The 27,073-nt window shown below is 50.8% G+C and overlaps 1 long non-coding RNA gene across 1 annotated transcript; it reads right to left on the bottom strand.

Moving 5' to 3' along the window:
- Positions 1-20,682: 20,682 nt before the first annotated feature.
- Positions 20,683-27,045, bottom strand: LOC121092960. Its single transcript, XR_005829441.1, has 2 exons — positions 26,437-27,045; positions 20,683-26,003 (listed from the first exon to the last, which is right to left on the bottom strand). It is a non-coding gene; the product is annotated as an uncharacterized LOC121092960 (long non-coding RNA).
- Between the last annotated feature and the right edge of the window lie 28 nt (positions 27,046-27,073).

The following is a 27,073-nucleotide window of genomic DNA, read 5'->3' as shown; positions in this document are numbered from 1 at the left end:
TTGTAAATCACCTTGACAACATCCAGGTGTAAGCAATTCCCAGGTTGGCATTTTAGCAACATTTCATCCCACACCATTCTTCAGATGGAGTATTTAAGTCTTCAGAGCCTCCATGGAGAGATTCCAGTAGCCCTGCTCTTACCAGGAATGATCAGCTGCACTGGGGTGCTCTGCCCTGGTACCCCACGTGACATGTACAGTGGCTTGATGCTTTGAGAGACACTTACCTTGCTAACAGCAGCCACAGCACCTGATTTCCTCTCCTAGATTAGTCACTTTTCCCAAATTTTGCTTGTTTTGTTTGGGGTTTTTTTGTGTGTTTGGGGTTTTTTTGGGTGGGGTTTTTTTTTGGTTTTTTTTTTTTGGTTTTTTTTTTTATAGGAAGTCCCTCTATTTCCTGCTATAGACTTCATTTTCTCTGCACTATAAGTACTTGAAAGTATTTGTACTGTCAGAAAGACCAGCTCATCTGTTCAGCTATTTTTATTCCTCCTGCCATGGCATCTTAAGAATTGTTTTTCCAGAATAATCTCTGAATGTCAGGAAAGGAAAGAAATCCTCTCAGATACAGTCAAATGGAGTGAAGTCAATTTCTTACACACCAGGACACCATAATCAGGCTGAAGTCTTTAACACCAATAGTTCAGTTAGCAGGACGTTCCCATCAGAGGCATGCTCTTTAAGCAGTGCCTTCAGCATCACAGCAGATGTTCACAGCAGGTCTGGGTGCCGAAAGTGCCAGTCCACTGGGGGAACTTGGGGGAGCTCAGGCCACCACGCTACCGAGGGCTAAAGGGTTCTGGTTTATTTCCAGAACTATTAAGCCTCAACTGAACATCCTCCAAAACCTGCTCTTGATGTCAGCACGGCCAGGTCTGGCACCTAGAAACGTGGAAGGATCAAGCCTCTGCAAATATGGATTTGTTTGGAAAAGGACAATCAAAGTATTTCCAGGCTCGGCTCATTCTTCGTGACTGCATTAATATCTGGGGAGTCAGGTTCCTTCTTGCTGCTTCTTGGAGACGCTGTAGCCATGCTTAGCAAACCCAGCCTTGCCCACCAGTGCGGTATGTGTGGACCACCCTTTGTACACGGCTGCTCTGCGTGCAGGGACACGCAGACACTGGCCTGGAAAGCATGGGCAGTGTTATTTAGGAAATACTGTTCCTGACAAAGCTGTGCAGAGGAGAGTAAACTTCGCCAGCTTCTTTACCCTGGCTCCTACCACCACGTCTGGTGCAAGCTGGCACTCATCTGGTCCCAGCAAGCCCTGACACCTCAGCTGTGTCAGCCATCCTCCAGCTTAGGCTTCACGTGGGTGCCACAAGGATCAACCTACGCCTGGTGGGTAATTACACAGAGTGCAAGTCTAAACTAGAGCATCCTTCTGAATTACCTCTGTGGATACTTGTAACACAAAGTTGTATTGAGCCAAAATGCAAACCCACATTCTTTTCGTTACATTAAACCAAGAAACCCCCCACATTTATTCCCTTTAATCTCGAATAATGCATCTGGATCAGCTGCTCTGCAGACAAGCCGTAGGAGCAACAGGCAGAAAATGTGGAGTTTCTTTGGACCAGAACAGTGTTTTCTGAGTATTGTTGATGCTATGTAGCATTTGAAAATCATTTGTGGGACACATCTGAAGGTCTGAGTATGCCTTAAACATCCTAAGGCTTCAATCATAGTTGGTTATTATGGGGCATTTGGAAGATGGCATGTTCTAAAGCTGTTCTAAACACCATGAGGTTTAAAACTGAGCCTATTTTCCCCAAGGGTGTGAACACTCTGAGGCTGTTGATTCAGATGAATACTTCCAGCATCCACTGGCCAGCAACCCTCAGACACCACGTGGCCTGTTCTCAGTTTGTCAGCGCTGCTGACGCTGCCAGAGCTGGTGACATGTTGCGCTCCATCTGCAGCTTCTTCTTGGATCACATCTTCAGCTCCCAGTGAGCAGCTGCTCCCTCATCAATGGTCTTGTCAACTTTGAGGGCACCAGTGTCTCCTCTGACTCTCCCTCCTCACACACATGGCACATCACAGTCAGGTATGGACTTGTACCAGCCTCAGTTTTGCTTCTGGCAGTGAGGCAAGCAGCTCTCGTCTCCCTCTGCTTCATGCACAACACAGCATCCTTCACAGCACAGTGGTGCAAAGCTCCCTGGGGTGGCTGTGCTGCACAGAGAGCCGGGAGCCAGCTTGGCCCTAGGCATGGCCAGGGAAAGGCGATGCCTGTAGGTGCTTCCCTTCAGTGCTGGTAAGTCATAGCTTCTGGGCCCTCAAAACTTGCTGCCTTGGCTACTCCTCCTGGCTCTGTGCTGGGCTCCCTTTGGGGGCTGCTTGCACTGGGGATGCTACTGGCTTGGGAGCTGAAGGACAAGTCTAGGTGGAAAACACCTCCAGGGACAACCCTGTTTAATTGCCAAGGTAAATGTCGGTGTGGGCATGGCACTGTTTCTGAGGTGCAGCAGAGGCTTTTGACCACAGCCGTCAGCACCTTGCTTGCTCTTTGTTGTCTTTCAGTGGTGGGCCAACAACAGTTATCTAAACCCCCTTGGTGCCCACCATCCAGAGACCTGACCAGCTTCTCTGGGGCCCTTTCCTTCATATTGTCACCATGAGGAGCACACAATGAATATCTTCCTCCCATCAGGTCCATACCCTCCCTTTAGGCTCATCTCAAAACCTTCTGGAGCCACACCAGGGTTCAGCTCTGGGCTCTCACACCTGCACCACCACGTATCTCGCTGGCACACTGCATGGCAAACCCCAAAGAACCGTCTGGCCACAGTCATCTGTTAATCCTCCTCTGGCCTCTTCCCTATCGAGGCATCATCTAAACCATGACACAGCCCTGCTGTTGACTTTGCTAGCCTTTGATCATATATTCAGAGGCTGGACAGATTCTCTCCGTTACGAATTACAGGCTTCTAATTGGATTGAGAGCCAAGCCTGTACCTTCCCCTGTAATTTAGCTTTAATTAATGCCCATTTATTATTAACTGTTATCAGCTGGGCTTAGCCTTAATATCAGCTAGTTATTATCCCAAGACCAGCACGGATTGTTTTCATCTCCTTTATTACCCGTTTCAATAATTTCCCCCTCCCCTGTTGACAGATGCACACAAAATGTGCGCATCAGCATAAAGGATCGCTGTTAAGGAACAATGGGTCTTTCAGAGCCGCCAAAGTCAAAAGAAAGTCTCCCCATGTCTCTAGGTCAGTACCCAAGCCAGCACGGACAAAGAAAAATGCCCCTGTATTTCCACAGGAGGTATGTGTTCTACCTTTTTTATTTTTGCTGAGGCACAAAATCTGTAATTGAGAGTGGAAATCAGTGAGGAGCTATTTTGAAAGAACTGGGGCATTTTCGTGTTCTTTTATATTTTCCATTTTCTCATTTCTGGCTTTAAGAAAGAAGAACTGAAAAAGAAATCTTTCCTTCCTCTTCATCACATTCCCCCCCCCCCCCCCCCCAAAAAAAAAATAGCAGCGGTGAAAGTACCACAAAGCAGACCCAAGAAAATAGCAATCCGAGGACTCAGGAGAGGGCTTTAGAGCCTGGTTAAAAAGATAGAGAGCTGAAGAGGAAAGAAGAATGCTTTGCTTCCAGCCTGCGTCCCTTTTCCATTCTGCAAAACCACTCCACGAGCTCTACTGAGAGTCCTCCAGCAAAGGCAGAGGCTTCAAAGCCAACGCAACCATGCACCAGACTATTTCTCCTGCCCTTCCTTGACCTCCCCTGCAAGTGGAGCCTGTTGAAAGCTTTCCTTTCAGAGCCATGGGAATGATGGTGGCTCTGAAAGGACCCTGAGATGATGCCAGGGTGTCTGTGGCTGCTGTGCAGGAGCCAGGCATCGCTTTCACCTCTCCTCAGACCTCACTCATAGCTGCTCCCATCAGATACTTGGAGACTCATTGAGAGCCTCCCAGGGTTTTGTGCTTGGCGTGGTCTTTATGCCCCTAGAAGAAACACAAACTCCTTCAACTCCCTTGCTACAGCCAGGCTGCCAACAGGACATTGCCCACTTGCCTTGCTCCTGACTCCCAGAGGTGGATTATCAGCAGCAGAACTGCCGGTTCTTTGGCCTTTTGCTTCTACATCCTCATGAGGCCAGAGGATGTGGGCTGAAGCATCTGGAAAGCAGTTCAACAGGATCAGCCCCCCCACGCTGGGGATCTGACCCACAGCAGCCATGGCTTTTGTTAAAAGACCAATTCCAGGCTTTGCCAGAAGGCAGTGGTTAATCTAGGAGCAAGAGCCCACTTCGACGGCCAGTGCTTAGCAGGCAGTGAGCTTCCAGCTTCTACACAGTGTCCCTCCCTAAGGCATTGCTCCAGCCAACTTGGCCAAGAGCATCCAGTGTGCAGAGGGCTGATAACTAAAACGTGGTGCATCAGAGCTCCTGGGGCTGGGCTGCCACTGTACGGCACCGAAGCACAAGCAAACAGCGCTGTTACGGACGGTGACAGTGACGGTTGGTGAGGAAAAGCAACAGTGGCAAAGGCAAGAAGAAGTCAGGCATGGGAAGGCCCCTTTCTCTCTCGTCTGGGGTTGAAGACCTCTTTGAGAAAGGTCAGGAACTGGTCAGAGGAACAGAAACGTCCCCAAGGAGAGATGCAACATTTGACTTCCAGGTCAACAATTTTCGTTTGCTTTTTCCCCTATTCTTAGGGAATATTTCAGTTCAATATTTCTCGATAATTGCTGTGAAATTGCCAGTTCTTGCCCAATTTAACACTTTCTTCTCCTTGATTTGTTCTGGGTCAGCCAGCAGACCTGTCCTGCGTGAACTTGTGAGACTGCCAAGTCGGCTTCTATTTTTTGATGAGTAAAGAAATCAACACTTCCAAGTTCTCAGCGTCAGAAGGATTCAAAATCCCACCTTGCTCCCAGCCATGTACCCCTTGCCTCAGGGGTGCAAGGGAACATGGAATCTCCCTAACACCTTGCAAGCCAAATGCAATGCAACGCTCGTCTCCAGCTAGAAGCCAGACCACAACAGACTGACAGCAGTACCACTCTGGTTCTAGTTCAGCCACTTCCCATTTAAATCCACTGTAACAGTCAGCAAATCCCCACAGTTTCTGACACTGAAGCGATCATCTGAACATCCTGCAAGCTCTGATCTTGAGGGCAGAGGAGCTTACTCAGGCACTGCAGGGACTGCAATGGGGTGAACAGCTGGCTGGGGCCAGGGGAAAGCTAGGGACTGCCTCGCAACGCCTTGTCCTCTCTGCAAGCCTTTTTTGCCTGTCTGCAGACCCCTTAGAAGCTTTGTACAGGCGACACAGACCTCTTCTGAAGGGTCTTGGCTATAGGGTTGCAGCATAACTTGCACGGATTGGTATTGCTTTGTTGTCTTTCCCCACCCCTTGGGTTGTGAGCCCACAAATTCCCATTGCATCCAGAGATGTGCAATAGCAGGCTTGCTCAGAGAGCAAGCTTTGATCCTGGACCGAGATCTCAAGCCATGCAGACAAGTGCTGCAGACGTGCAGCTGCTGGCTCTGGCCACAGGGACGGTGAGGTGTCCTGCACCAGGAGCCCCAGAAATGTTAGCCTCTATGAAATGTACAGCTTCCCAGTTAAATTGCATTAAATCTCTGTGTGGCTACACTTAAGAAGGATTAATGTAGCTGTGATTCAGCGTGAGTAAGCTGGATCGAATTGCCACCAGTAATTTTGAGTGAGACCAGGCAGGCACAGGCAGAAATCACAAACTAGAGCATACCCTGAAAGCATGTCACGATGATGGGGGACGTCCCAGGCACATGCTGCTACCTCATGGCAAATGGAAAGGAGGGAGAAGGTTTTGGTGACAGTGGCAAATCATCTCATCACCACCACAGCGTGACAGCTGCCCTGGGACAATTACTCTGAGCTGAGTGCATCATCCATCCAGGGGCTCTTCCCTGCAAAGACTTCATTTGGTTTAATTACTCTAATTTGGAAGTCAATTCAGATCGGCTTTCCTAAAGCCTGCCTAGAGCAGCCCTCAAGGAACTTAAAAACAACTGAAACAGTTTTTAGTTCTGTATCAGCTCCCTCAGGCTTGACAAAAATAGGGTAAATGCACCAACAAAACACTTTAAAAGATGCTTTCCCAACTTGCTGTTTACCCAGGCTTTCAGCACAGTCCACTTCCAAGCCCTCAAGGTTGGAAAAAATCACACCCAAGGAAGAAACAGCTAGTACAGGAGGAGCCTGGCTCATTTGTCAGGAGCGTGATGGGTAGAGGAGGGTGATGAGGGTGTCCCTGCATGTGCACATCCCCCACCAGTGGCTCCCCACAGCTTCTCACCACAGATCAATGCAGCTGGTGAACAAGCAAGGTGGAGCGATATCTATGGCCGCTGCTGTCCCCGGGAGAAGAGATGAGACAGATTTATCTGTGCACCGAAGCTGAGCTAGTAAAGAACTACAAGGTGTACACCTGCACGATGGTTGTGCTCCGGCAAGGTCCCTGGCAGGAGATGCCCAATTGACCTTGCTATTTAATGTGCTGTGACCAGCACGCTGTTACAGTGGGGTTTCATAGCAGGCTCCTGCAGAGCACGGTAAAGAAGCATCTCTCTCCAGCCATCTGAGTCAGCCGCTTCCCCCACGGATAGGCAATCTGTGCAGGGGGCACATCCCAGGCAAAGCTGTAACCAGCAGGAGTGGCATGGGAGCATCACTCAGCGTTGGTTTGGCCGATGGGCCACTCCAGCATCGGTCAAAGAAAGGGGAGCATGTTCACCCTCTGCACAAGGCGCAAGCAGCAATTGCATGGTGCCATGCTGATTTTCTGAGCCACTGCCTTGCTCCAGCCTGCGCACAGCCATACAGCAGAGAGCAGAAATATTGGATGCTGCCAGTCCCAAAGGCGTTTTGTTAGCCAGCCCCAGCAATGCAGCCTGGCTGATGGACCAGCATGTTTTCATCCATGGCAGCCACATGGGCAGCTTGGGCTACCAAAGCAAGAGGTGGCTCTGGCCATGCCAGTTTATTTTGGGAGATCTGGAAGGCTCCACTTTGGCTTTGCTTCATCATGGGCAGCATGCACACCTGACTGATGCAGGGGCAAGGTTTGGAAAAGAACAGCATACTGGCAAGGAAGGCTTTCTGAAATATTTTCTAGCACTCACTATTAAAAAAAAAAAAAGCTGATGTTTCAGTGAAACATCACTACATCTGGAAAGAAAATTCAAGAGCAAAATAGACTGTCTTCTCTGCCGCTCTTCCCAAATTCCTTCAGAGTAGGAGCAGTGACTGCCATGATCTCTGGCTTTCACAGGTGTGTAAATTTATCTAGTTTCAGTCAATTCTAAGCCAGACTCTGAAAATAAGCTCTGTATGGCCTTATATGTGACCCAGAAACAAACAACAGAGCAGGGTTTGGATATCAGCTTTTAAATCCCAGCTTCCCTCGTGCCACCAGCCCTTGTCACCAGCTGATAACCAAAGGGCTTGATATGATGCTGTTTTCCAGCACCTTGGACTGATACCCTGTCCTGCAGGAAGCAGATGGCCAACGTGGATCCAGGCATCACCTCGGTTTGTTTAAAGCACTCCTGGTTGCTGTGTCCAAGTCTTCTCCTGGCAAGAATGGACGTGTCCTGACAGTTCTGTTGCGAAGTGGGAACTTTGCAGCAGCTTTCTTGTGGCCCCTCTTTCCCATTTAGGTGAGGAGAGAGGAGAGATGGAGCTGTGGGTTGCATTTGCTGGCCCCCAGTCCCCAGTGCAACGAGTGTGCATGGTCCCAGATCAAGCTGGTGCTGCTGGTGCAAGTGCCGTGGCTGGAGCCTGGGGATCAGCATCTCTGGGAAGCGGATTGTGAGGAGCTGGAAACGTGCCTCAGGGCACTGCCTTCCTGTCTGCAAAGCCTTCTCCCACGCTCCTTGGGAAACAGCATACCCGAGGCACGATTTCTCACATTGCCAGCCTGTGCCTGGGGAGGGAAAAGGTACATACAGCAGCCGACGTTTGAGGAGGGTTGGTGGGAGGCTGCCGTGGTGCCTGCCTGATGGGAAGCTCCTTGCTGGGCGAGCAGCACTGTCCCAGCTCCTGCCAGGACCTGCTGCTTCTGGCAGCAAGGTGGCTTAGCGCGTGGCACAGTGCCAGTCTCAGAGAAAAGAAAGCGTCCAGCACGGCTCTTCCTCAAAATGACCCAGGTGAATCTTCGGCCAAGATTAACAACAAAGGCTGGAGCCTGCTGGCAAACTGGGCTATGGCAAACCAGAGCATCCCTGTGGTGCTGGCAGCCGCCAGCCAGCTGCAGGAACGGGTGCAGATGCTGCGCGGGCCACAGCCCAGCATCTCCCGGTGCCACAGCGAAGGGGATGGAGGGTGGCCGGGGCACCAGATAAACCCAGCACCAAGTCCTTCAGGCTGGGGAAGGGAAGGGCTGGGGGCATCCTCCTGTGAGGCTGTAATTCATGCTAGCCTTTTGTCCTCACTCCATTTGCTAGTTAATTGCTTCTGGCAACCAGCAGCAATAGCATAAAGCATCAACGCAAAGCCGTGTGGTTGGGAGAGCCCCAGCGTGGGCACAGACAGCTTGCAAAACCATCATCTCACGGCAAACAGTGGTGTTTCTTATCGCTCTCAGCCCTTCCCAGAGCCTTCCTCAGTGCGCTTTCACAGGGAGGGTCACAAAGCTGGCTGAGTTCGGGATATGGGGACAGCAATCTGTCCCTGTATCAGAAGCAGGGCAAAAAACCAAGAAGAGCAACAAATGAAAACCAAGCTCCATCTAGTCTGACACAAAGCCAAGCGATCTGCCCTCCAACCTCACCTATCGCTCCTCCACGGCAGGTGTTGTTTTATATTCTGCTCCCTCCACCTCCCTGCTCCTGCCCTAGTGCAGGGAGAGCTCCTGAAATAGCTGCTTCTAGCCACTTTATTTTGGATGCAAATCATTGGTATTCTGCAAGAAGAGCTCTCACTTGGAGAGCTATCCTGCCAGACCTGTTCCAGCTGATTTCCTCACAGAGCTGAAGCCCTTCCTATAAAAACCTTTGGCTGCAAACTGAGCGATCAGCCAGGGTTCACCTCCTTTCTTCTTTATCATTCCAAAGCTGTCCCCTCCTCATTTGTTTCCATTTCCCCCCCTTCCTTCAGATCTGCATTACTGCAAAGCGCTGTTAGTAAGATTTATGGCTAAATATTATCTGGCATACAGGTAATTTAATATGCACTTGCTGGTCCGGTTTGAAAAGCAAACAGCTTCTCTCACCATTCTGCTTTTGGTTCAGCTGCCTTAATTGTCTGTGACATACCATGCACAGGGTAAATATTTGGTCCCAGCCCTGAAGCTTGAAGGCTCCCCTCCTGCTCTCTGCGTGTGGATCTGGATCTTGGCAGTGTTCGGGGATGCCTTTTCCCATGCCGGGGTGAGCAGGCTCACTCATGAATTGGGTCATTGCTGAGGACCAACAGAGCAGAGGAGGGGGGGAGAAAGGGGAGCAATGTGGCTCTGCAGGAGACAGGAATCACAGAACCAGAGTAATTTAGTTTGAAAGGACATCTGGAGGCAACTGGTCCAAACCCCTGTCAGGGTAGGTCCAGCCAGATCCAGTTGCTCATGACTATGTCCAGTTTGACTGTCTCCAAGGATGAACTTGATTTGTGGGAAGATGCTTCTTTTAAAGTGGGATTTTCCCAGTTTTATTTAACTTTACAAAAGCAGGAGAGATTGACAGCTTATCCAGGAGAGAAGGCAGCATAGTAAAACTAAGACATGCTACATCTCCAGCCAAGAAGGCAGAATATGAGGGAAAAAAATTACTTCTCCGAGAGCAATTATGCAGCTCGGTGATTGAGTGGGGAAGTTAAATTGATGCCATGGACCCTGTGGCAGCAGCACAACCCAGAAGACCTTTTATGGGCTTTCACGCTGAACAATGTGCAAGGGAAACTTGAGCTTTAGCTACTCCAACGACCCAGCCAAAATGGACATGTTCAGTTGGCAGTGGGAGAAAACACAGCATTGCAAAAGGCACGAGAAATGTGGCGCCTGCCTTGCAAAGAAAGAGCCAGTTGCTCACGCTGGAGGATGCCTGCAGTCCTTCCCACCAGCCAGGCTGCATGCACAGTGCAGCAGCACCGGCACTTCCCACTGCAGCCAGCAAGAAGCAACCCATCGGGAAGTGGGAATTTGTAAATAACATAGCAGGAACGTTTCAAAGAGCTGTATTCCTCCATGTAGTCCTCCCATGGACTACATGCAGCACTACTACTACTACTTTTGCAGCACAGGAGGTGCTTTCATGATCTTATCACCTAGTCTTCTGCTGGTACAAGGAGCAAGCTTTAATTACTGCTCTGTGTGTGCTTAATACGTAGGAGAGCACAGGCACCACTGTGTAGGAGAGTCCATGCTTTTCTGCACATGGACCATGCCAAAGGGATCTTGCTTCACCAAGCTGCAGGTTACCCAGCTCCCCAAAGCGTGGTGATAACACCCGGTAGAAGGAGCGTGGTGGAAGGAGAGGAGCCTTTCCTTCATCATCAGGTCTCCCTGGAAGCTTCTCTGTGAAGCAACAGAAGAAAAACCAGTGCCAAAGTGTAAGATGAGAAACCGCCTAATCTGCTCTGCAACTGGAAATTTATATCATCTGTCAGGAAGAACTACATGCAACAAAAGCAAATTCGAGGGAATTCCATGTTGCATCTCGTGGCTTCTCCTTTTGCTGGCCACTGTGATCTGTTTTTTTAAGGTTGGCCGTGCTTCCTAGAAGGTAAAGTCTTGTTCCTAGCTCCACTGGCTGGTCAGATCCCTGTGTGCTCTTCTCCTCCCTTCCTATCAGTTGCAGAACTTGTGAAATTTATAGAGCATCTCACATAGGAAGTACTTGGTCCTTTTCAGACCCTTGGGTGAGAGCAGACTCTGAATTTTCTGCTCTGCACCAGCTGGCCCTTTGCACCGTGCTCAGGCCCTGAGCAGACTTGCACAGAGCTAACAGTAGCAAGCAGAGGATTATCCATCCCAAAATCTTTCTGAAAGGCCCACAGATGAGAAACCAGAGGAAGACAGAGGCCACATATGAACGACAGCGCTCCAGACAGCCCATCTGCAATGCAGTGCAATCAAGGAGTGACTCTGTGGCAGCCTGAACCCTCGATGAGCTGGTACAGAGCGCTGCATGGGCAGTTTTCGCTTTAATGGAGGGCACTCCCTTGGAACAAGCATTTGGCACCAGATGAGTGAGGACTGAGATGGCTCTAATCCTGTAATTTAATTAGAGCTGCGTAGAGCTGCCTAACGAAAAGACCATTTCCTGAGCAGGCTGCAGCGCTGGGCGCCTGGCTGCTCTCTCTGGGCTGGCAGCCTGGACCCTCTCGGTCCTGCTCTGCCACAAGAAGACAGTGCAGTGCTTTTCCACCCCTGCTGTGTCATATTTTTCCTTCTTATGGGTTTTAGCCAAAGAAGCACAGGCTGGGACCGCCCTAGATGTTCATCCTCATATTTGCAAACAGAGGGCTACCCAGTGATGTCTGGTGGGGAGGGAAAGGGCAGGAGCTCTGGTTTTATCCCACAGAGGCAGGAGGTGACAGTGAAATTCCAAGCTCCAGGTCTCCTTCCATTTTGCAACTAAGCAAAAATATTGACTGAGACAAGACAAGGATCTGCTGAAGGAGTGTGCTGCCAATGGTTGAGTCTCATCCTGCACTGACGGGGGCGTCCTGGCACCCTGCTCTCACACCATCCTACGAGCAGGGGTCTTGCTCCAGGTTCTCAGAATCTTCCCAGCTGCATAGGGAGCACTGAACAGTCCCCCGATTATGAAATGGAGTAGCCCCCGTATGCACTCTTACATGCACTGCAGGACAAGCTGGGATGGCATGGGGTGTGCATCACTTCGGAACACAATCAGTCCCTCTCCCAACTGGCCTCAGTGCTCATTTTCCTTTTTGTGGCCCGTACATGTCTGTGATGGAGCAAAAGGAGCTGGGGATGAGTGACCAGAAGCCTGAGGGACCAGCCTGTAAGGGCAGGGATGCATATCCCCATCCCCCGCAAGAGGTGAGCAGCCTGGGCTGATGCCTCCTCTCCGTCTTGGGAAGAGCATGCAGCCTGAGCCTGGCCTGAAATCTGACTGGGATCAGCTCAACATGAGGTTTTGGTCTGAGCCTTTCTGGCTTGACCCTGACCCAAGCACGCCGGGGCTACGGCTCCCAACAGCCTCTCAGGGCTCAGCCAGCCACAAAGCTCCTCTGGCACAAACAAATTCCTGCACAGCAGCAAAAGCCCAGGCTAGCCAACAGCAACATGCCTAATTAACAATAATTGGCTCCTCGCCACTTATCTTCCAGGCCCAAGCTTGCACCCGCCCCAATAATTGCTGCCCCATTATGTTTTCCGGATGCTCCAAGGTGAAAGGGAGCTTTGTACAGGAGCCCCAGGCGAGCCTGGGATGCAGCAAGCTGGCAAACAGTTGCTCCTGCACAAAGTCCCGACATTGGGAGAAAGGCAGGGCTGGGGCACCCATTCTGCTCCTCTGAGCTCAGCAAGAACTCCCAGCCCCAAGGGAGAGCGGGGCGCGGAAGCAGATCTGGCATCTCTCTGCCTGCCCTGGCCAGTGTCCCTGGCCATACACTGCTGGGTGCTTATACGGGACACATTCCATAGAAATTCCCCCAGGAGATGTCAGTGGCCCAGCCCCATAGAAATGTCCCCAGGAGAATGTCACTAGCCCTGTGATGCCACCAGACTGGGGGGAAGGGACTGCTGGCTGCAATAAAAGCAGGTGTAATGAACCACCCTGCTACCCTGGTATGGAAAAAGCCTCCCAGAACAGCACTGCCCAGACCTCTGGCTCTGTGGTCTGGCTGCTGGAGGTCCTCTGCCTGCCCCAGCCCATCATCACCCCAGCTCTGAGGAAGGTCCTCTGCAGGCAGCTTCCTACAGCAGCTTCAGCTGAAGGAAATCCCCAGCGCTGGGGAATTTCCTACCCCATCTTGTAAGCTGAAGGCTGCTGGAAAGCTGCACCAAAACCAAAGACCTCCTATGATGTTGCTGGTCCCCCAACCTTTTTCTGAGCCTGTCGCATGATGAGAGCAGCTGGGGCCCAGCCTGGAGGGAGCATTGCTTTGTGGCTCCTTGGGGAATCCCACACACAACACTGCCTGTCTGTGGTTAAACAGGGATTTCCCTGCTAGAGCCCACCTTTTCAGTCACAGACCTGCAGCTGGGGAAGGATCAGAGCGGCTCTGGCGTTCCACGTCTTCAGAGGAGGCAGACAACATGCAGGAACACAGGCTGAAGGCCAGAGGCAGTTGGAAAAACTTGGCTTTAAGAACTGCTCCTGGTTTGCAAACAGAAACAAGAATAAAGGTTCATAAATCTGGGGCCAGCACTGCTCTCCTGGCTGCAAGGCACCACGCTCTTTGGCTCAGGTGTGGTGATGCTCTTTGGCTGTACGTGAACCATCCTGCCTCCCATAGCCCAGCCCTGCCCCAGCCGGTCCCCACCAACCCTGGCAGGAGAAAATCAGCACCAAGCACAGCCAGCCTCTGCTACTCCAGGACAAATCCTGGAAAAGAATTACTGTCATGCCATCTCCCTAAATTGCTGGGTCCTCCTGAAGGACCGTTATATAGTGCCCTTGCTACTGCCTTCCCCAAAGGACTGCCCTCCCCTTTCAAAATATTTAGGGAAAGGCTGAAGCGTGGTGCTTCATAACCCAGGGAGAAGAAAGTTGCCCTGATTTAGCTGAAGCTCTCAACCACAATGAATTCGGTGCCCTGATCTTGGCAGCTAAGCACGCTGCCTGCACAGTACATCTGTAGGAAACCACCTCATTATATTTATGCTCCCACTGCCGGTACCCAAGGGACTCCTGGGCAAGAACAGCCTCTATTGATGGCTGGTTGCTCGAGGCAAACCCAGACCTCACTGAGCTGGTCTGCAAAGCACCAGGCAGGGTTCTTCCCACCAGTTTCCTTTTTTACAGGGAACTTGCATGTGCAGTTACACCTAGCAGAAGCAGACCAGCAGGAAGCTCCCTGTGCCAAAATCCCCACATTCGCCCTGCAAGCAAGTTTTGTTCCCATGAACGTCTTCTTTCTGCTTCCTCCAGCATCACACATGCTGCTGCATTTCTGGCTTTCCTAGAAAACCCACTCCACCCAAACCCGCCTGAGAACCCCTCCACCACTGCTGCATGTCGCAGGTGTTGCCGCACGACTGGCTGCCTTCAGCTGTAGCCTCCGCTACTCCCAGCTCCGATGTGACACAGACAGACTTTGTTGCTCCTTCCCTTGAACTGAAAAGAAAGCTCTGTGCATGCCCTAGCTAGGCTTGAGTTTGTCCACCTTCTCGCTGAGCCGTGCGGTGCTGTAATTCCTCTTTGCATCCTTCTTCCTGCCATGAAGCAAGCAGCAGGAGTGAGGGGCACAGGATTCCCAGCTACTGCCTGTCCCCATGCCCTGCTTTCAGGTCTCTTCACGCGCACTCAGCGTGCCAGTCAGGTGGAGCGGCACTGGGCTGCCCATCTAACTGTGCAGGACTTGTCACTCTTCTACAGACACCTTGACCTGGCACGTTCCCCCATATACATTCTGCTCTCCAGAGATGTAACACGCTGCGAGGTGAGGAGAGAGTTCAGAAGAGGTTATGGCACCAGTCGGGGACATGAGAAATGGAGATTTATTACCCTGCTCTGTTTCAGTCTTTGCATGAATCATGAGTGACTCAGTTGCTTTGAAATCAAGGGGATCTGGGTCTCTAAACAGCATAGAAGGGTGAAGTGACTTTAGCACTTAGTGGATCTGGATGTTGGTTTCTGAGTATTGTTCCCTGATAGTAGCGGGGATGCAGCGCTACTGGGGTGGGCAGTGAGGTTCACTCCTGATGGCCAGCAGTCACTCCGGCAGCCTGCAGCAGGCGTGAGGGGGACCTGAGCTCATGGTCACGTCAGCACCCGTGCCCAGGGAAGGCAACTGCTGTGATCAAACCGTGCCTTTTGAGCCTGCAGCACCTAATTGTAAGGGGATCTGAGGAGAAAGAGGGGAAAGAAACCCCACCAGTAAAACAAAAGGCATTTCTGAGCAATGTTTGGTTTACCACAACTGCATTTTCATCAAGTCTCCAAATATTTTGGAACAATCCCATTCCTAAGTCATCTTATATAGTTTCTGGAGCTAAATAACTGCTTTTGGGAGGGATACAGCACTATCGTTCTCCAGCCAGAAACAAAACCGCTGGTTTTATTCTTTCCCTTTCTGCAGGAGGGACAGTCTAGTGGTTTCTGGCAGCAATAAGGAGGTATTTACACCAACTCGTGCACACATCTGCAAAGTCCTTCCAGTCCAAGGGAGAAGCTAGACCCGCAGGCTGGCAGGGATGCCTGCCAGGAAAGGAACTCACAAGCCTGTGAGACAGCAGTGGAATTGAAAAGGTAAAATGAGAAATCAAAGGAGGGCAAGGAAGGAGAAAGGAAAAGTTGTAGCTACAGATGGTCTAGCAAAATGTGAATGCTACAGGAGAAAAATGGAGGCAGTGAAGGGAGCGTGTCAGAACCAAGTAAATCAGGCAGCGACATGATAATTAGCCTGGCTTTCCCAGTGGAAAGGTGTTTACATCAGGAGGATTTCCTCCTGGCATAAATCAGGGACAGGGCAGTGTTCATCCAGGTCCAGTGCCCCTAAGCAGCGCTCCCAGCACACAGGGACAGAATGGGCCACTGAGGACACTGCATGGGCAACTGGGGTCTGGCTCTCTGACCTCTGGCAGCTTTCCTGCAGGAAGCTTTGTACCCCCCAGGGAAGAGGACAAGGGCAGGCAGCCAGCCCACCTCATCAGGTGTGAGGCGGAAAAAGAACGATCCTGTTTTTTACAGGAAGTATCTAGAGGTTTACAAGTTTATCTGAAAGATTTTGGTGGTGGGGAGTGGAGGTAGGGATGTTATTACAATTTAGTCTTCAGTAGCACGGCCAGCCAGATATCCATCTTCCTCCTCCACTGCGTCTGACCTCAGGATAAGCAGTGGCTGCATCTGCTCACTCAGGATGACTAAAGCAGACAGCCCAGGGTTTGATCCAGCCTTTCCCCAGAATTGCACCCACACCACGCTCCTTCTCCTAAGAAAGGGTCCTGGGGACTGGGTTTTGCCAGTCCATCTCATGCCAAGCTAAGGGCAGTCACCACAGTGACACCCATGTAAAAATTCACCCTGTTTCATACCAGCACAACATTGCCATACAGACAAGTTTATGTTTTTATCTTGAGTGCGGCCATCCCACCCTGCGAAGTTACAACACACTGCTTCAGAAAGATACTGGGAAGATGAAACATTACATCAACACATTACCCCATCTGATGGGGTAGAGAGAGACAGAGAGAGCCCTAAATGAAGGTGCCCAGCAGCAGCTCTCTCACCAATGGGTACAAGGAAACAGGCACCTTGATTTTCAATGTTCCCCTCATGCCACAATGCCTTCCTTGAGCAGCTGAAAATGCTCTTAAATTGATGATGCTGACACTGGGAAAGAGGCCAGTTAATGTATCAGATCTGCAGGGAGAATCTGGAGAATTCAGCTCCTCCCCCACTGAATCTGCACTGCATAAAAGTGACAGTCCTGGGCAAGTTACTTTAAGTTAGAAATGAACAAGCTTTGGCATAAAGAGAAGATGGTAAATAAACCCCTATATGTTTGTCCGTTGACAAAGAAAACCTCTAGCAAGAGCTTAGCATGATTGATGGAGCCACTGACCGTAGAGAGGAAGCATTAAGGAAAATAGCTACCAGCACACATCCAGCTTGAACACCGGCTTGGGATGATGTATCTACCACAGACCCGAACCCCTCTGGCTGTGTGGCAGAACTTCAAAGCAAGACGGCAGTGGCTGTATTTCACGCCGAGCATAAACACGACGCTTGGGAAGTGGAGCTTGTAAAGGATTGGGCTCCGTGGTGATGAGGCTGAGCTGCTCTTCAGCTACCAGGGCCTGGGGTAAAATCATAAACTTCCTGCAGGCTGCTGGAGGGTCAGAAGATGGGAAAGGCTTTTAAGCACCATGTTTTCTCAATTCCCACCTCCACGAGTCACATCTTATGTCTACAAGCCAGCCAAGCTTGGGGAGTGTTGCCCAAGGCTGTTGGGTAACCTCCATTTACCACTGGGCTGGACTGGTCCCTCTGGGGAATTGGGAGCGGCAGAGAGGACAACACTGCATTGAAGCATTCCCTTTGCATGCACAGGGAGAGAAAGGGTCTGGGTATATCTGGTGTAGGCAGTGTGCACCCAGTGTAGGCAGGTCAGGACCAGCCCGTTAATAGCCAGCAAGCTCCTACTTGGTAGCCTGCTTCAAAAAAGGAAGTCAGGAGGAACTTAGGTCAGCCTAGAAGTGTCTACACGCATGACTGAAGAGGCTCCTCACTTGTGACAGGAGGCCAAGTGACTCAGTTGTGGTGGGTGGGGGCAACAAAAGAGGAGGGGATGTGGTTAGGGAACAGGGCATGAATCACCGAGGAAGCACATATGTTGATAACAGCTGGATAAACTCAAAGCAGAGACATGAGGTCTGCTCAGGAGAAAATCTGAGCTGTACTAGAAGCCAAAACCTGGAGACGGCGATCCCAGGGGTTAGTGCAACAGGGCACTGTAGGTGCCTGGCACAGGCTTTTCCTGCTTTGCAGCTCAGCAAGGGTTGCAGGATGGCCGTCTTCCAACAGGCAAGAAGTGACCATGGTGTTGGCCGTGGTCTCGTGTCTCACGTACTGTGATTTCAGCGTTCATCTCAGGCTGGAGGCAGCCGTGTTCACAGAGCCGAATGGAGTCCTCTCCATTACAGTCCTGCAACCTCATGTCACTGCATGACAGTGATAGTCATAGACACTTCTCTCCCACCCCACAAGGCACAAGCCCTGTATGCTCCTCTCTTTGGAGGCTCAGTTTCCTACAGGCGTGCTCTTGGGCAAGAGGCATGAGCACAGCTGAGGCACAGGACAGTCTAAGTCAACTCGTAATCTGCTACTGACTCCTTTTGTCCATTGCCTCATAAGCTCAACTAGGGTTGCAGTGGCTTCGAACAGCCTTGAGATCCCACTGAAGAATATGATGATGAGGGAAGATTCATTAGAGTCCATTGGTCAGTGCTGAAAGCCCCAGGGTAGAAGTGGCATGGAGACCCGAGTGCATACAGAGATGACTCACGTCCCATCTACCCCCACTAAGCTCACCAAATATTCCACCCTGTGGCTCAGCATGGATCTGTTATTATCTGGAAAGGCACAGATGAGCCATCTTCACCTGGTGTGAATGACACACAGGGTGCAAGCAATGGGCCCTCCCAAAGCATTGCACAGCTCCTCGGGTGCACCAGAGCACAGCTCCGCCGTGACTCTTCTGCTCTGTCCATATTCCACTTGCAGCTTTGCTCACCTGCTCCAGCACCTGCCACAACTGTTTGACTCAGGACAGTGTCACCAGGGAGCACTGCCTGCCAGAGGATTTTTGCACAGCAGGAAGCCAGAAATGAGCTGTAGGTCTCAAAACCACCTATAGCATCGATCCTGCAGCTGCTGAGGAACCTCAGGTAGGGATATGGCCCAGTGCACTCGCTGGAGAGGCCAAGAAATTGCAAATGTAATTACAAGGTTCCCAGGACATTGAGGACATTGCTTACCCCTCTGTGCTTTGTTGTGGCCACAAGCTGGGGAGGCCACGGAGGAGCACATGCGGCTGCGGGCAGGACTCTCACCAGGTCCTTTGCAATGCATTAGTCACCACCGTGCAGAGTACGTGCAGCCAGCAGCCGGCACTCGGCATGGGATCCTGCCTCCCCCTCCTAATCCCTGCTCTCCCACAGATGCTGTCTAGCTCCCAGCTCCCCTGTCCATGTCTAAAACCTCCCTGAAAACCTACTCCCCAGCTCCCTGGGAGCGCGGTCAGCTTCAGCCTGCCCGTTCGGTTGGCTCTGCCTTCCTTTCCTGCTTTCCCAGCAAATATTTAGAGGCACGGGCTCATCGCTTTAGCCAGCTCGAAACCCGAGAGGATCGCTGCTGATTAACAAGAAATGTGTCACAGTCACAAGCCTGCTTCTTTGCATCCATCACCGCTGTGGCACTTCCCCTTCGGCGGGGAAATGAGACAGAAGCAGGGTCAGCGTGGCGCAGGAGAAGGGCAGAGCCAGCCTGGGTCATGGTGCCAGAAGAGGTGCCTGCCTGGAAACAGCAGCTTTGTTCCTCTGTGACCTTGTGGTCTCATCCAGACACCGGTGCTGCCCACAGCTCTGCCACATGCTGGACCCGTTGGTGTCTTGCTGAGAGAGAGCAGCAGCTTATGGAAGGCTCGGGGCACCGCAGCGTGTGGGACATGCTTGCTGTTGTTCATAGTGCCAGGGAGACAAGTCCTCAGGTGAACGGATGAGGCAAGTGGTGGGCAGGAAAATGGATGGAAACCATCTTTGGCATGGAAACTGCTGGAGACCAGCGAAATTCCTGGGCACAAGGAAGGCACAGAACACCTGTCCAGCTCACCCAGGGATGCATGAGGATGGCAGTCAGCTTCTCTGCAAGGGGATGTCACTTTACAATAAAAAATATTGTTTCTGAATAATCAAGTCAGCCAGAGTGGAGCCGCTGAAGGAACACACCACTCATTCCAGGACATGCAGCTGGAAGAGAGCAAGGGCCCATATGCTCATCCCAAAGCCATTGATGAAAGTTTGCAGGGTGTGGGAGCCTGACCTCGAGGACACAGCAGTACAGAAAAGCAGCAGTGATGCTATCTCCCCACAATCCCATCACAAAGACAAAGGCACCCATAGCTGGGAGATGGGCTTAAAAGCAAGCACGCTCAAGGAAAACCTCAGGGAACTCAGCTTTCACCTAATGCCTGTGCCTTGGGGTGCAGTCTGACCACATCTGTACAGCTGTGTCATCCCAAGCACAGAATCCAGACACTTCCATTGCCAGGAGTTTTATTGCTACTCCTATGTCTCTGGAAGCCAGGACCTGAAGGAATAAACATGAGATCTCACAAAACTCATGACTGTATGAGCACTCTATCCATCCTGGGCAGATTACCCCACTGTTTTCCATACCTTGCTTTAACAGAGGAGCAGAGCAATCAGCAGGTGCCTTGGAGCAGTGCACCATTTAGCTATGTATCCTGAGGGACAATGATCACCTGCTTGCTTCCAGAAGTTGCTAGTAAACCTCTTCCTAAAATCTGCCACAGGGCAAGAACCAGGTTCCAACACACAGTTTCTCCTCTCCCTAACCCTCTCAGAGCCATAGGAGTGAAAAGCTCCCAGCAATGCCTGCTGGCAGCACCAGCTGGCAGCCAGGAATCCCACGGGCTTTTTGCAAAATAACCTCCCACTGCTTTCACCTCTCCTAGAGCCTGGAAGCCACCAGGAGTTCACCAGTAAATTGTCTGCCCTACTTGGACGTGTTTGTTGGCCACATAGACCCAGCTACATCCTGCTTTCTGGGGATGTCAGAGCTGGGGGCTGGGAGAGCTGCTGCTCCCCCTGCGCTGCTCGGGCACCGTCACCCTGCAGCCAGCCCGGGTCACTGCTCCAGGACACTTCATTTGTCCACTTGAGGCTATGATGCTCCCACTGTCCATCGGCCACCCAAACCAACTGCCTGCTTTGGTGTGTTCCTGAAACCTCAATTCGGTTTGGGCAAAGGAGGTTTGATTACCCTGAAGAATAATCGCATTAAACACTACACATCAGGAGTGAATTACTTTATGTCAAGCCTACATTTGCCAACATGTGTTGTAAATGAATATTTGATTATGTTATCAACCCTGTTGGAAAAGAGAGATTTACATTACTACCTTTGAACTGAATACAATATACGGCGCCTGCATGTTGCAAAAAAACAGATCCTCCCTCCAACCACTCAGAAGCCACAAGGACTACAATTCCACTTTGTGGGCCCTCAGCAAAGGTTGGTTTAGCTTTACTGAGAAAAACCTTTCTTTATAGATTCATTAGCTAGTGCCTGCCCATAGGGGTTTCACAAGCACATCAAGGATGCCTTTCCTTGCTCGCATTGACCTTGGTTGCTGCAGGTGAGGCATGGGGGCTAAACACAAAGAGCTCTGAAGAGGTGCCAGGGAGTAATGCCAGTTAGGATGCCTTGTTCCAGGGCAGAGCAGCCTCCCTGAAAAGCCAAGACATGCTCCGTATATTGTGCTAGGTCCAAAGAGCTCATTGCTTTGCTACAGAAAGTCATCTGCACTCAGAGCTTGGCATTGAGAGCCAGCCCTATGCCAGGGCATGTTCTGGGCTGGGTTGAGGAAACCCCACGGGGCAGGAGGACTTGCGAAGCTGCAACTACACCGTTCCCAAGCTGGTAGCCGGCTGAGAGTGCGGTTCTTACCCCGTTCCTATCCACTTGCTCCCAAAAGCAGAGTACTGCTGCTGAGCAGCCCCAAGCCTAAACCTCCTACGGAGAGCAATTCAGCTAGCGCAGTGATTCTGGGGCATTAGACTACGAAGGCACTTACTTCTGGCACTGGGAGCATCCACATTAAGAGTTGCACAAATTAATTATTCTAGCGTTACACTACTCCACAAAAGCCACGTAGGATCATTTCCTTGCCTAGATAGCCTTAATGATGCTCCTGTGTGGCAAGCTGGGAAGGCAGCTAACAGAGAGTTTACAGGTTTGGAGAGGTTGGAAATGGAGCCAGCTAAGATTGATAGAGGAGATATATGTGCATGCAGACAAGTGCACGCATGCAGGCACAGATGTCACACTGGTAAAGTGAAACCATCAGGATGCAATCTCCTCTTTCTTGCCAGTCTTCAGCCTGCCTTAGGCACACCTTTGCACTGAGGCAGTAGTTTTTCTGGGTGGGAATAGCTGTAAACAGGTAACAGCACTTCCACGGCATCATTGCTGTCCTCACTAGGAGGCTGGGAAAGAGATCGCTGAATTCCCAGCCCATGCCTGCTTCACACCCAGCCCGTGTTCACCTGTCTTGTGGCACAGTGTCCTAAGGTACCCACACTGTGCTTTCTATTTTCACAAGTCCACTGTTTAGCAGCCCCTTGTAGGAAAGGCTCTCCACTGCCTGCTCCTTCACACTTCTCCTGGCAGCGTGCTCTTCCTGAGCTGTAAGCGATGGGCTTGGACAAGGTCTATTCAAAGCCTTGTACAGAGGCAGCGATACTTCCTCTCTGCTAAACACATCTTAGGAGCACACTAGCAGCATCTGCCTGTGCCTATAGTCATCCTGCAATTAGTTACTACCCCATTTCCTCTTCCTCTGGTAATTCACATGGATGGGAGTCTAGTGAATGGGACAAGTTTTATTAATAGATTCAAACATGCTACCTGAGTTATGATACCTCACACTCTTTCTTCCAACAGTCCCCAAGGTCGCTCCATCCTTCCTGTGTGACATTCAGGTCCTCTTCCACTTTGGCAATGCTCTCAACTCTCTCATCTGCAGAAGCAATCCATACACCCCTCCATGTGTGCCCAGTTCATTAAAAAAGCTGTTAATGAAGACAGGTTCCAAAACAAATCCCTGAGCAGTGCCGTTCACTTCTTAACACATCCTGTTGACTCTCTTTCATCCTGTTTCCCACTTGAAATTTCTGTAGCAATGCTCAGGCTTGCTTACCTCATTAGAAAGAAAAAAAAATCACTTATCAATAAAAGGTGGTAAATTATTTTGGCTTAATCTATTTAAGCTTGTAATATCACTCAGCTGTTCCACTGAGCTGTTCACATAAGCCCTCACTCGAAACACTGTCATAGCTTACCTTGAGTAAAATCAGTCTTTCCATCTAAGGAGCCCTGCCAGTAGGTCAGAGGAGCTAGATACAAGGGGTTGGGTCTCAAACATCTGTCCATGGCTTAGACTCTGGAGGTGGGTGGAAGCACCTCTGTGTACCTGGATGTGTAGGAGTCAGTGATGCTTCTGCATTTGGGAAAGAAACCTCTACATTAATGAGCTCTTTGCTTTTAAAAGATGAGCCTGCAGCTGAGTCTATAAATGGAAAGGAAATTAATGGGCTCCATTCCTTTGGCACAAATGCCCAGTGACGCATTCTTGTGTGAAGAGCATCTCTGGCAGAGCCAATGTCACCTAGTCCAAATTAGAACAGGTCCAAAATGCAACTAAAATTCAAACCAATTCTGGCTCAGGGATACCAGTGATGAGCAATAACATGGATTACTGTTTCCAGGAAAACTAGCCCTGTCTTGCAAGGACAGGAGAGTCATGTGTTTCAGGGAGCAAAGAAGCAGGATCTTGACCGCTTGGCTGTCAACAGCATCATTGGTTTCCACAGAACCAGAATTCCTCACCCCAAGCCCTCCAAGACTAAAATAGTAACATCTCATAGAGGGGTGTTTAACCACAGGTACATAGAGTGAAGCCCACAGGCATAATGCAGAACACAGCTAAGTAAGCTGTTCAGCTTGAGAATTCACACCATCCTCCCACTGACAACATGCTGCTGCTAGACTTGCTGGGTGCAGGTCCTCCCCACCAGCAATGTGAGCACACGGGGCCACTGCAGGCATCCATTGAAAAGGGACAGAAGCATGATCGGACATTGCAGGACTGGAGGTGTCACACAAGAGCGTGCAAATGCAAGACCTTCAGTGTTCTTGCTAAAAGATAATTTCCCGGGAATGCGTCACGGGAGATGGATGCTGTCACACCACCGTCACGCCTATAGCATCTATGTATCTCAGAAGGGTCACTGCTGGGTCCTTCCTCAGGCATCACTTACCGCTCTTCACTGATTACTCACAGTCCTCAGCGGGAACTCCTGCTAGATGGAGAGATGCTAACTCAGTATTATTGGAGGCAAAAGAGAGGTGATGAGCCTGTAAAAATGCATGCACCACTTTGCATGTGCTTTCTGGGATGGCTGTGACTGCTGTGCTCCATACAAGGCAATGCAGATGGAGGACCAAGAGGACTTTCTGCCTCACACATCCCACAGACTAACAGCACATGCACATCCTACTGCTGTGATTCAGTTACACTCGGTGACCTGTGAAGGTGCAATAACTTGGTTGGCTTCCAAGCTCTGCCTATCTGTGCCTCGGCATCAGACAACACTGGAAATAATTTCTGGAGACAGGGAAGGAGTTGCTCTAGGCAAACTTTGGTGCGTTAAATGTCTGGTGAAGCCACATGAGAGTGGGAAGCCAAATCAATTAGAAGTCAAGACTTGATGTCCTTAGATTTATGGGAAGTTCCACCAACCTGCACTAGGAAAAGACCATGTCTTCTCAGGAAGCAATACACAGGAGTCAGGATGGAGGACAGAAACCCCAGAGCCAATATTTGAGGTGCCTCAGAGACAAAGCAACTTCCTCTGCTTTGTACAAGGGGTTCAAAGATGAACAGAGATCATTCAAGCACTAAAGCAATGCCCAGACCAGGAGGTTTTTCTTCACCCCTCAGTGCATTTTGGACAGGTGGCAGTAAGATCCATGAAACCACAGCTTGGGCTTGCAGGAGCCTGAAGGGTGTTGGGTACCAGAGGCCCCTGCAAACTAAGCCGGAGCTGCTCCCTTTGGGAGGCACTGAGACCTGGCAGCGGGACTCCCACGCAGCCCTACAGCAGCAGCGAGGACCGTGGAGCAGGTGGCTGCGACCTGCGCTCCTGCGGCTGGCACCCACCGCAAACCCACGGCATCTCACAAAGCGGCTCTGACCTCCCGGGGATGCGCAGTTTCCTCCCCATTTCCAGAAGAGCAGTTGCTATGGCAACAAAAATGGTTTGCATTTTTAAATGCTTCCTCAAGGACATCCATTAAAGAAGCTGATGATCAGGAGAACAGCGGGATGTGATGTGGCATGGTGGCCCCAGGCATGGGACAAGCAGCTTTGGAGTGAGCCCAGGTGTCCATCCATTTAATGCATGGACATGCTGGAGTACAGGTGCCTCCACGTTCCGTCTGCAGAAACGGCTGCTTGCACGTGCATCGCAGCAATGAAGATCCAGAGAGGAAAGCTCTGTCACTGGCAGCTTGTCACCGTCAGGGAAAAAAACAACCTCACAGACTCACAAAAAAAGAAAGACAGCCTTTCTGCAGAAGGTACTAAAATTGAATCCACTGTTCTCATTTAAATGGACAAGGACGTTCGGGCAGCATTTGCCAAGTTTCCTTCCCAAAAGAGACTTAAAGAAAGTCCTCTGAGGGATAATTAGCTGGCTAACAGACAGGAAACGAGGATAAAAATAAGTGGAATATTTCTGCCATGGAAGAAGATTATCTGCGAGATCTATTCTCCTGATTGCACGGTAATTACAGCATTACTCACAAGTCAGCCAACCAAGCATGTGTTTGGATGCCTGGCCACCACCAGAGAAGTCCAGCATGTCGTCTGCTTGGAAGGGACTCATCCGAGCTGCTGCTTGGATGGTGACCTGGAGGAGCTATCTGGTTTCTGACCCCACCTCTGTCTCGGTTTCCACCTCCTACCTGCAGGATGAGGGCTGGAAACCTCCCAGTGAAAGGGGAACAGAGTCATCTGAGGGCACCTGAAGTGGTCTGGGCAGGGGTTTTCAGGAACAAGCCCTGCTAACCTCTCCCCAGCAGGGCAGAAAATGAAACCATCGCTACTGACTTCCAGTGGTTGAGTTTTCAAGGAGTTTTTTTCTGGCTCTGTGTCTTAAGTAGGGGAGGATCCTACTCACAGCAGGTGCGGGGCTAGAGGCTGTAAAGAAAAGCGATGTGGATTTCAAACAGCTCCTACCAGCAAAGAGCGGCTGGGGCAGAGCAGCGACTTTTTTGAAGGCTGTGAATATTAATAACATGCCTGCACAGCACAGGCACCGGTGCGCCCTTATTACAACACCAAGTGAAATTGCCTGCCTAACCTTCGCCTTGGCATCATCCGTTCCCAGCCGAAGGAGCCACGTAGGAGCTGCATCGCAGGTTCTTAATGATGGATGGCAGAGCGGGGCCGGAGGCAGGAGGGAGCACTCTCAGGGTGGATGCCTTCACTTTGCCAGCTGTTCTAGGGGAGAAAGGGCTGTGTTTGGCATGACTGCAACTCTGTCTCCCCTCCTGAAAAACAAAATTCAGTCTGTTGTCTTTGCAAGACAGAGATGACAGCAAAGCTGTCCCTCAGAAGGACAGAAAGGGCAAGGGAAAGCATCTTACTAGAGGACTTGGCTCTATGAAATGCATGTTCTGGTGGGACAGGGAGCTCAGGTACTCAGCCCCCCAGCCTGGTGCAGGCAGGAGCTGGGGCTCAGTGTCCTGTGGTAGCTCAGTGAAATACTGCACTTTCGCAGTACTGACCTCTTCCCTTGCAAGGAGGGACTCCCTTAGGTGTTGCTTGGATGGTCACTGCATTCCCTCTGGGACACAGTCATCCCAGAACCTGACACTGCTTTCACCTGCAGAGCTCACAGGGATCTGATGGGAGACACAACCAAGCCAAGAGCCTCCTTGCTGCCCCCATAACAGAGACTTGGCTCTGGGGAGAAGCCCTCACCTTCGCTGCATGCCACTGGAACAGCTGAGCCACTGCAGCGTGCAGGACTGGTTTGACACCTTTCCTCCTCCCTTCTGTTTGCTTACTGGGTGATGTAGTGGCTGTCTGTGTTAGAACCGCCTGGAGCCAGGGTGTGAGGAGAAAGAAACAGCCCCTGGCACCCATCAAATCACTGTGCTAAAACAAAAAAAAAAAAAAATGTGAGCAGTGGAAACTGCCTTCAGTAGAGCAGTCCAGTCCCCACAGCCACCCTGCTCCCACCTGGCTTGGCTCAACAGCTCTGCGCTTCACCCCAGCCCGAAGTGACCAAGCCAACATATGCAGGTGACACACACTTCCAGGAAATTCACAGGTATCTTCCATCATCTGCTCTTTTTTCCACCATATACCAGCAGACGGACAATTTACCAAAGCACCATGTACACTCCCTGGGGTCTGCCGAGAGGCCTACCAGAGGTGGTCAGTCCATAGCAGAGAAGGACACAAGCAGACATCATGGTACGTCCTGCTCTAGCTACCAAACCACTTGTTGCAGCTCTCCCACTCATTTAACCAAACACCATTAACAACAATTCAAGAAGAGGAAGAAACCTGCCCAGTCCCACACGTTTAGATCCAGTTAGGCCTCCCCTGAGGT

The sequence above is a fragment of the Falco naumanni genome, chromosome 8, assembly GCF_017639655.2.
Source record: "Falco naumanni isolate bFalNau1 chromosome 8, bFalNau1.pat, whole genome shotgun sequence".
Taxonomy (NCBI): domain Eukaryota; kingdom Metazoa; phylum Chordata; class Aves; order Falconiformes; family Falconidae; genus Falco; species Falco naumanni.
Note: the sequence above shows the minus strand (reverse complement) of the source record. Positions and strands in the feature narration are given on the sequence as shown.